Source organism: Urocampus carinirostris, chromosome 3 (genome assembly GCF_059441175.1).
Source record: "Urocampus carinirostris isolate Australia breed hairy pipefish chromosome 3, RoL_Ucar_1.0, whole genome shotgun sequence".
In the NCBI taxonomy this organism is placed as follows: Eukaryota; Metazoa; Chordata; class Actinopteri; order Syngnathiformes; family Syngnathidae; genus Urocampus; species Urocampus carinirostris.
This window is the reverse complement of record NC_142351.1, coordinates 19,701,249-19,711,898: the sequence shown is the minus strand read 5'-3', so window position 1 is coordinate 19,711,898 and position 10,650 is coordinate 19,701,249. Positions and strand designations below refer to the sequence as shown.

At 41.4% G+C, this 10,650-nt stretch overlaps 1 protein-coding gene across 1 annotated transcript in view; it reads left to right on the top strand.

Annotated features, from left to right (window-relative positions):
* The first annotated feature begins 5,773 nt into the window (after window positions 1-5,773).
* vwa5b1 (von Willebrand factor A domain containing 5B1) overlaps window positions 5,774-10,650 on the top strand; it is a 49,533-nt gene continuing 44,656 nt past the window's right edge. The window contains exon 1 of the mRNA XM_088329866.1: window positions 5,774-5,868. The gene's annotated coding sequence lies outside the window, so the exon portion shown is untranslated. The remainder of the gene's footprint in view (window positions 5,869-10,650) is intronic.

Genomic DNA, 10,650 nt, shown 5'->3' with positions numbered 1-10,650 from the left:
TTTTATCTCACTTTTATATCACTTTTCGGGATTGTAATGGCGAACATATAACCAAAACCACTTTGTCTTGCATTTGTTGGAAATGTAATACAACTTAAACCATTCCGTCTTTGTATTTGTTCTGAATGTAATCGAACTGTAATGCACACCGTATATAAATCACTTTTGAGCAGGTAACATGTTAATTTCGCCTTTTTCTACTCAAATCGCTCGTATTTAAACTGTTATGCACTCTACCATAAAGCTTATTTCAGCATAATAAGCTTTATGGTAGAGTGCATAACAGTTGTCAAAAGTGATTTAAATACGATGTGCATTACCGTTCGATTACACTCACAACAAATACAAAGATGGAATGGATTAAGTTGTATTACATTCCTAACAAATGCAAGTCGAAGTGGTTTTGGTTATATGTTCGCCATTACATTCCCGAAAAGTGATATAAAAGTGAGATAAAACCAGGTAAAAGTGGTTATAGTAGCCAGGGGATGCAAATCTCGGCAGGGGGGCCACGTTCTAGAACAGAAACACTCATGGGGGCCGGACTAGTAGGTTTAAGAGAAATAAGAAATAAAGATAGGTCAGTAAAGAGAGAAATAAAATAAGAGAGCGAGAGAGAAGGGAAACAGAAAAACGGGGAAAGAGTGAAAGGAATAGAGAGGGCACAATAGAGAGGGTGGGAGAGGGAAGAGATACAGAAAATAAACGAAATAAAAAGAGAAATAAAGTGAGAAAGAGAAAGATCAGAGGAATGAGAGAAAAGAAACAGACAAAGAGAGAAATAGAGAGGGCACAGATAGGGGTGGGGGACAGAAAGGGAAATACGTTAAAAGAGAAATTAAGTGAGAAGTCAAGTCATGTTTATTTGTGTAACCGCGGTGTACCTGTCCCACCAAAGATCCACATTCACTGGATGATGAGGTTTTTATTACAGTTGCTGCAAATGAATGAGTCACAACACGTTGTTAGCCTTCTCTGCTGGCTTTGATCTCTTTGATCTATAAGGGGAATTAGCATTTTAGCACAACATGCAACGTCCGGCAAAACTAACATAAAAGGCGACAGAAACAAAACAAAAACAAATCTAAATCCGGCGGCGCAGTGGTTAGCGCGTGTGCGGCACAGTTCCTGCGTGGGTTCAAATCCAGCTACCGGCCTTACTGTGCGGAGTTTGTATGTTCTCCCCGTGCTTGCGTGGGTTTGCACTCCGGTTTCCTCCCACTTTCCAAAGACATGCATTTCAGGTGAATTGGCCGATCGAAATTGTTCCTAGGTGTGACCGAGCGAGTGAGTTGTCTGCGATTGGCTGGCAACCAGTTCAGGGTGTCCCCTGCCCACTGCCTGGAGATGGCTGGGATGGGCTCCAGCCCCCCGCGACCCTAATAAGGATAAGCGGTACAGCTAATGAGATGAGATGAGATGAGCTTGCCAACATGAATCACATTACTGTGCATGTTGAGAGATTTGTCAGCTGTGGTTTTAACTTTTTGCGGAGCACCAAAAGATCGTGTCGTACCGTTGACAGCTCGTTGTAGACTGCCAAAAACCCCGCCTTCTGGTCACAAGTCAAAAGCCAAACCAAACCCTACCCCATACCAGCAGGTGGCACTGTTGGACCCATCATTGCAGGACACTTACACAGAAACTATACAACATATTTCAGCAGGAATTTCAATAAAAGAAAAAGTTATTATTACACCCGTTACAATTGTGACGCTCTCAATCACAAGGAGTCTCAAAGGGCTGCACAGACCACAGATTTTTTTCAGACTACAGACTACTATTCCACCATCCCCTGATCTAAAACCTACATGAGGGCAAGGAAAAACTCAAAACGTGATGAAAGTGAAGAGACCTTGAGAAGGGACTGCACATGAAGTAACCCCCCTTACAGGATGACCAGGCTGCAAAGGATGTTGCGATAACAAATAATAAACAGATATTGTCAACATGAAATATAGGTCATTCATAAGCTATAGAATCTAAGTGTGTTTTAAGCCTAGATTTAAACATTTCCACTGAGGTTGCAGATCTAATCTCAGGGGGAAGAGCATTGCACCGCACCGGGGTCCGGATGAGAACGCTCTCGAACCTGCAGATCTCTTCTTGGCTCTTAGATCACGATTAGATCAGCATTTTCAGAGCTAAATTAAATCTGAAAGATATAAGGGAGCAAGTCCAGCCATGATTTTGTATCCTACCAACAGAACCTTAAAATCACATCTTAAGTTAACAGGGAGCCAATGCAAGTTAGCTAAAATCGGGGTTATCTGATCAAACTTTCTTGTCTTATCTAAAAGCCTCGCTGCATAAGTCATAAAATTCAAAATGTATTCATTGAAACTTTATCCGTCTGACATTTCGTTGCTGCATTGGTGACCACTCTAGACAGTACAGTTCTGCTAAGCGTGTTGGGATGGACTCCAGCTTTTGCGTTATCTACAAACAACGAATGGGTGAATGTTCATCCAATGTACACTCGTGGGAAAGCAAATGTGCATTTATTAAATAATAGTGTGTGTGGCAGTGATGCTAGGGAAGCTGATTCTTATTGGCTGCAGGTAATTCAGTTTGGAGATGCATGCACACAAACACGCATACGCACGCCAACTGGGAAATGAGTGTGTGAACACACTCCTATTGCCATGGTAGCCTTGCAAGAAAACGGATGGATCAAACAACGTGATAACAAAACACAGAAGGCAGACAAACACCCACGCGACATTTGAAACACTGAAACCCTCTTCAGACAGGCGAAGTGGTCCTTAGAGTGGGTGTGGGCCTTTACCATGCTGACCTCGCCTTTCTTTGCTGCAATGGAGGTTGCATTAACAAACAATACAAAAAAATATGAAATAATTAAAGTATAATACAAAATGAAAAATAAAAAGGATGACAAAATCATGAGCGGTCCCTTCTCAAGATTTCATTGATTTCCTCATGTTGAGGTTTTTGAGTTTTTCCTAGACCTCATGTAGGTTTAAGATCAGGGGATAGTGTAATAATAGACTGTAGTTTGCAATAAAGAAAACACAATTGCTGTCCGAGCAGCCTATGGTAGGGTGCTTCTACGGGTTAGGATGTTTAAATGGAATACCGGACCTCTGCCTTACACGCAGGCACAGGGAGTCCATGCAAACTCGACACAGGTTTGATCTCATGACTTCAGAACTACGCCGCACATGCTGTAACCACTGCGCCGCCGAGCACACAAGTCTTTTATGAAACTGAAACATTTACACGCACACTTCAAAAAATTTTGAGCAATAAAATAAAACGTTTCTCACCCCCAGTTATGTGGCTGTTTTAAAGCAAGTTCTAGGGCACTAGTGTCAAACTCCCGGCCCGCGGGCCACGTCCGGCCTGCCGTGTATTCAAATCCAGCCCGCAAGACCATTTTACATAATTGTTATTAATGGCCCGTCAATATGAGCAAAGCCATCTCATCCCTGGACATCATATTCTGACGTTTTAGTCACTGGCTCTCTCTATGAGTACCTATGGCTCAGAGACGAATTTAATTGCTTGCAAATTTTCTCCATCTCATTCAAAACTTGAGGGATTGATCCTGTTCAGATACATGCAAAACCAAACCAAAGCTGAAGTACAAATCTTTGGACTTTTCAGAATATATAGGGCACATTTTCACTACTATTTACAGTCAAAGTGTTACACAAAAAAAATTGTTTTACAACGCTAAAGAATCCTTTATATAAAAGCTCACTATATAATCTGTGTTAAGTGTTCAGATACTTTTTGATGAATCCACGGAACAAATTGTAAATACGCCAAAACACCGGAAGATAATTTAAAGTTATTTGATTGGGTGAGTGGGAGGGATGGGTGGAGCTATGCAAAAAGTGCACTCCCTCCCATCTCTCGCCCTACTCCGTCTGCGCCAAAGGTAAGCACATCAGGCTCCCTGTTCTAAGAATGTTGTGACGTTTTTACAAAATAATTTAAGTAGCATTTTCATATTTCTACTTTTGACAGGAGATATATTAAGGAGAGCAAAATCTTTTGGGATATTTAAGTTTTTTTAATATATACATTGACATAGGAGCAAAGGAATTTGAATGTTATTTTAATGTTAAGTTGTTTAAGTTAAGTTCTAAGTTGTATAATTTAACAAGATATTTTTATTTACCGCAAAATAATAAATACTGTATAAGTGATTTAAGGTTTAAATTTAATATTCCTGTCTGTTTTATTCATATTTATGTTCCAAAAACATTCAGTTTAAGTGTGTTCAATAAATGTTTATCCTGGTTGGGCCGCGACCTTAAGTGTGTTTTGAATTTTGGCCCCTTGTGCAATTGAGTTTGACATCCCTGTTCTAGGGGTTCGGCCTATCTGCAAGTATTTACACTGTGATTTTTACCTAGATAGTTACTTTCTGCTCTGTAGGTCCTCTTCAACATTCGCTCCTCATCCATCCTCTCCATGTATCCAAACCAACCGAGTACTCTCTTATCCACACGCTAAAGAGGTCTAAATATAGTGGAAGCTAGAGCTCTTGTTGGTGATAGGAATGAGTGGACAAAAGGATAGTGGGATGTTTCGACGTGTTCTAAAGAATGGGCAGGGCACCTGTATGATGCGGCAGGGGTAAACCAGTGAAAGCTGTCGGGCCCTGCTGTTGAACAGAAGAGTGTGTTTTGTCACCCTGACCCGAGTGACATGGCCGCTCTCTTGTGTCCCGTTTCATCTGGAGGGACGGAAGCATGACCAACTTGGGTGCCGAGGTGCTTTACTTGTTTGGGTGTTTTGGCATTTGGGTTGGCCATGGTCCAAAAAATGTGTGTGTTTTTTTCTACTTTTTCCCTTTTATTTATTTTCTTTGTTTTTGTCTTGCTGTCGGTCACCCCTCTCTCGTGGGATATGACCAGGTTAGACAGACAGACAGACAGACAGACAGACGGACACACAGGCAGGCAGGCAGGCAGGCAGGCAGGCAGGCAGGCAGGCAGGCAGGCAGGCAGGCAGGCAGGCAGGCAGGCAGGCAGGCAGGCAGGCTGGCAGGCAGGCAGGCAGGCAGGCAGACAGACAGACAGACAGACAGATAGATAGATAGATAGATAGATAGATAGATAGATAGATAGATAGATAGATAGATAGATAGATAGATAGATAGATAGATAGATAGATAGATAGATGGATGGATGGATGGATGGATGGATGGATGGATGGATGGATGGATGGATGGATGGATGGATGGATGGATGGATGGATGGATGGATGGATGGATGGATGGATGGATGGATGGATAGATAGATAGATAGATAGATAGATAGATAGATAGATAGATAGATAGATAGATAGATAGATAGATAGATATATAGATAGATAGATAGATAGATAGATAGATAGATGGATGAGAGTAACTCACTACTTTTGGGTGTCAGTAATCTGAGGGGTAACACAATTACTTTTTAAATGAAGTAACTAGTAACCGTTACTATTTTTTGAGAACGTGCCCAACACTGTTATGGGTAGGAAATGACAAATAAAAATAAACGTGAATCTCCCTTACCATCTGCCTCTCTGAACTCCCCCCCCACCATCTCCGTCTCGCTCGATATCTCACTGTCTGTCTCGGCAGCACTTTGAGGCGGGGAAAAGATCAAGCAAGCATTTTTCGAACCACATGTTGCCGTGCTTGATGCAAACTGCTGCAGCAGCCAAGCTTATCTCCTGCAAGCCGCGTCTTCTCCGCCACCACCTGTAGCAGCATCTCCCATTCATCGCTTCTCGTGGAAGGAAACAGAACCGTCAGAAGGTTTGCAAGGAGGGATCATAGCATTGATCAAAAGTGGACTCGTGAGTCAGAGAGCTTCTCAGCGTCATCTCGGTTGACACGGATCAAAGGTAGGACTATGCTTGTCTCCTTAGGTTTTGAAGGAGCAAATATGTGCACTCGCGCTCTTAATCCTATACAAATGAGGTGGAAAAGGTCAGTGAGAGATATAATCTCACTCTTTGATTTTGCAGCCGCCGTTCAGACTGCTTTTAACAGGTGGTTTGCCACAGTATCTGCGCTCTGTTTTGATTCTAATGAGTTCAACACGCTGCGACGATATTGATTTAAAAATTGGGGTGGGAGAACGGACTTTTAGATGAGGCGAGTGAGTCATGCAAGCAAGGGTTATGGTTGGACAGACACTAACAACAAGACCAGAAAGTGAGAAGTGCAGATCTTTTTATGGCTATATTTTTGCTGGTCATTTTGCTGCTCGAACTATCCCTAAAAGCTGCATCGTCTCTGCAGATCGTTATCTAGGAACAGTTTAATGTCTGACTATTTACAGGTTACATTAATAATAGCAACAACGATAAGCCAAAATCCACAGTGCTAACAAAAGAACACCAAGGAGCTAGATAAGTGGTTCTGACCCAGTCTTACTTGAGGACCCACCATCCCACCCTAATTACAACCTGAGACCAATGTTCCCTGTAATTTTCCACGGGTCTGAGCGTTCACACAAAGTCGGTGAGCAACGCTTGAAACAACAGTGAGCCACGGCAATCCCAAGTGAGGCATCTAAATCATTATCAAACATGTCCAAAACTTGACATCAAGTTACATTTTGCTTTGTTTCCGGCAATGCAAAAAAATGTTTCACTTTTGAATGAACTGACTAATGTATTATTGCAAAGGTTTTACGGCCTACAAACGTCATTTGTTTTTACAACAATTCTTTCACAACATTTTCATATTTTTTTCCTAGTATCTTTGACGCATGATACTAACATTTTTGGGGGCTTATTTTGTCGGTTGCAAGATACAGAACTGTATTTAATCACATTTTTTTTAGTGGAAATACAATGTTGGCAACAAGATTCACTTGGTATAATTGGAAATTATTCGAATGCAACACAAACTTTTTCTTCTTTTTCCCTGTTTTTTTTCTATTTTTTTAGTCATTTTGTGCACAATTTAACATAATATTTGGTCGTGTAGGGATTAAAGAAGCAAAAACAACCCGAAGAGCCGTATGGGACCCAAAAGAGCCGGTTCTCTTTAATGAGCCGAGCCGAAGAAGCCGGTTCTAGAAAAACTCTACTGACTTTACTTTTCAACTTCGTTCGACATTGACTTCAAAATACCGCATTTAGAAAACAGCGTCAGGGGAACCCGTTTATTTTTACCTTCATGCACTGTAACTTTGAATTAATTTGCTTCTTAATTAGCAATTTTGAGCCCTGATTTTTGTGCGCTGGCTAGATTTTCTTGTGCGCTGAGAATGTGCAGGCAGTGCGCACGCGCTCAGCTTAGAGGGAACATTGCCTGTGACCCAATTAAAAAAAACTGTTCCCGCGTGTCAATTTCTTTGAATGAAAGACAGTTCAAAACAGATATTGTAGAACATATTCAACTTTGTTTCTTTAAACACAACATAACCAGGAAAACCAAAACGAGGTGGGAGGTGGCTAGAGTAAAAAACACATTAACATTTTTGACTCTTTCTGGGAGATTGATATCTATGAGGAGACTCCCAACCCCCTTGCTCCATCTAACTGATGTGTTGCATCGTCTCATTGGGAGTCATAAGGTGACCAAACCCCTTAATTCCAACCTCTAATGCCAAGCGCTAAGCAGGGAGTCATTGGGTACCAATGTTGTAAGTCTTAGGTATGACCCAGCCAAGGCTTAAACCAGCAACCTCCCTGGCTTGGGGCAGGCACCCTACCCCCAAGGCCACCAAACTGCTTAGTTACCTGTATTTTTTGCAGAAATAAGTTACAAATAGTTATTGGTCATGGCGGTTGATCTGCAGTCGACCAAAAAGTGAACTGCACTCAAGAGGACGGAATCCATCATCCCCGATCGCATATTGTTGAGAGCTGGGGCTGTGTAAGCGAATTTTTTTTCTTTTCTTTTCGCCAAAAACAACATCCGTGAGGCCGTGATCCATTATCTTGGGTCCACTCTTACTGCAAGTGGGGGATGTTAAAGTGGTGTTATATGTGGCTACTGGCAGATTAAGGCATATTGTGGGGGGTTCTTGTCCCTATTTACCGCGATAAACAGACTACAGTGCCTGGGTTTCGTCTTTCCCAATATGTGTTAAAAAAAACTTTACCGGTCTTTTTCTGTCGTGCGAAAAAGAAGGTGTAATCTGTCATTAGCACCATCTACTGTTAAGGATTGTTTTTGACACTCAATATTTTCGTTTTCGTAGCAATGTTTTGCTAAGTTTAAGGCCTGCGACCCACTGAAAGCAGGCCCATGACCCACCAGTTGAGAAAAACTGCTCTAGATCACCTAGAAAAAAATCATTCCATTTTTTGTCATCATGATACTACATTTACCTGGGGTACTACTGTGTAGAACGTTGTTTCAGCTGAACTCTTTCCCATAATGCTCCTTTACTCACAGTGTAGCACAGTGAGTAAAAGTTGTGTGACGATTAGATCAAAGTAAATGCATTTTCCTTTACGAATACAGTTAAGATCTTAAAATGGAAGTCACGCATAAAAGAGAGCTCTTTTGAATACTGTACTTTTTTTGTCTTCTTTCTTATCCTCGTCTTCTTTGTCTTCATTTCATGCTCATCTTGATCTTCTTCATTTTTTATGGCGACGAAAGTACCGGTACTCGATACCAGTATTCAAGGGCGTAGGTTTTTAAATGATCTCATGATATTGGTCGGGACAAAACAATGATTGCTCTATATTTGTAGGGACACGTCCCCTGGCCCATGCCAAAACTACACTCTCGCCAGTGTAGAGCAAATAAGCCCAGCACATAAATGACGACCAGATTTTTTGTTTCAAATAACTCAGTTTGGAATGGATGGAACGACGGCGTCCCCTTTTGGACAGTTCCCAGGCGTATCAATTCACCATGTACCATAATGAAATTTGATAACAAGAAGTTTTGAATGTAATTAAAACATCCAAGGCAATGTATTGATAAAATTATGTTCTCACGGTACGTAATTATGTCAATTGGAAGGACATTCTCAAGTACAGAACATGACGCAAATATCTCACTTCTTTGGCTTTCTAACAACTTTATCAACTTCAAACACCGTCATCCTATCCTGGTGGTCTCAGATATCAGAGACCACGGCCGAATAGGCATGATCTGGCCATGCGTCCCTGGTCCATATAAAAATAGTAGCTAATCGATAGCTCACCCTCTTTTCTCTTGCCTGCCTGGCTGTTCGTATCGTATGACAGACGCTTGACCGTGCGGGCCTGCACTGCGGCCAATAATTCAGCACGTGGGCCATACGTTGCCAGCCTTTGGAGCACTAGACCAAATCTCTCCAAAACGACAAGAAGGTGGCTTCAGTTTTAACTCCATGTTTGCTGTTTCCCGGGAAAGAGCGTTTTTTTTTTCTTTTTGTGCTAGTAACTTTTAGACATTCATCGGTCAAAAACTCCCATAATCATCGGAACCCCCACCTTTTTTTCCCCTATCATTAATTCTCTATGTTAATAAATTGTGTGCCCTATTTCAACAGGCCTTTTTTATTGAATCAATTTTCTTGGGATTAGTAATTCATTTCAGAACTTAAAGTTCTGTATCTTTTTTTGATCATTGTAGAAAATTCTAGCATCCTTCAGAGAATTTCAAAGATTTATGGTGGAGCACAAACAACACATAGTGGCAAATTCGTTTACTGATTGCAGTAAAGTATAATCCGTTTCAATCCAACGATTTTCAAAATTGAAGCTAGAAAAATCACTACACCAGTGTTATTCTCATTGAAAGGTGTCGAACGAACAATTAAATTAAAAAGTGCCATACTGAAGTGCAAGATCATTAATAATAAGATCAAATACTACAGTACTTACTTGCTGAAAGCAACTCAACATCAGTATACTAAACAAATAGTAACAATATTCTGTGAAAAAAAAGGACTAAATCATCACTTGGAACTATTGCGCAATCCTCTTCCTGTGGAAAGCACGATAACCAGTGTTTTGTGGCATTGAGGGTGATTATTGCTGTTGGGTAGGAGCTATTTTGGAAACTGTTATAAACATGATGTTCCCTTATCATCTACCTGAGCACAACAGTTCAAACATTGAATGTCTGGGGTGAAAAGGGTCCTTCACAATTTTCTTTGCTCTTCTATTATATTATAATACCACAGCCATATCCCCCTAGTGGGAGGTGGCTAGAGTCATTTCTGACTCTTTTTGGGAGATTGATTCACAGGAGGGGATTCCCAGCCCCCTCGCTATACCCAACTGAGGTGTTGGGAGTCATTAGGTGACCAAACCCCCTAATGCTGAACGCCAAGCAGGGAGGCAACGGGTACCAATGTTTAAGTCTTAGGTATGACTCGGCCGAGGCTTGAACCACAACCTCCCAGTCTCGGGGCGGGCGCCATACCCCCAAGGCCACCGAGCTGGTATATTATTATATCAACAGCCTTTTTCAACGCGTCAGTTCGGAAAATTGTAACTGATACTAGTATCGGCAGCCTTCTAATATGCATTTGAAATTCAGGAACCTGAGATTATTGGAATAGGGTTTAATCAGGGGTGGGCGCACTGGAGCCTGCAAGGCAACATACGGCCCATCAAGCTTTTTAAAACAAGTATAACATGAAATATAACACTTATAGGTAGCTATATTCATGAATATATAAAGTACTTCATAAACCCTGATGTGTGGGTGAGAGTGTGTGC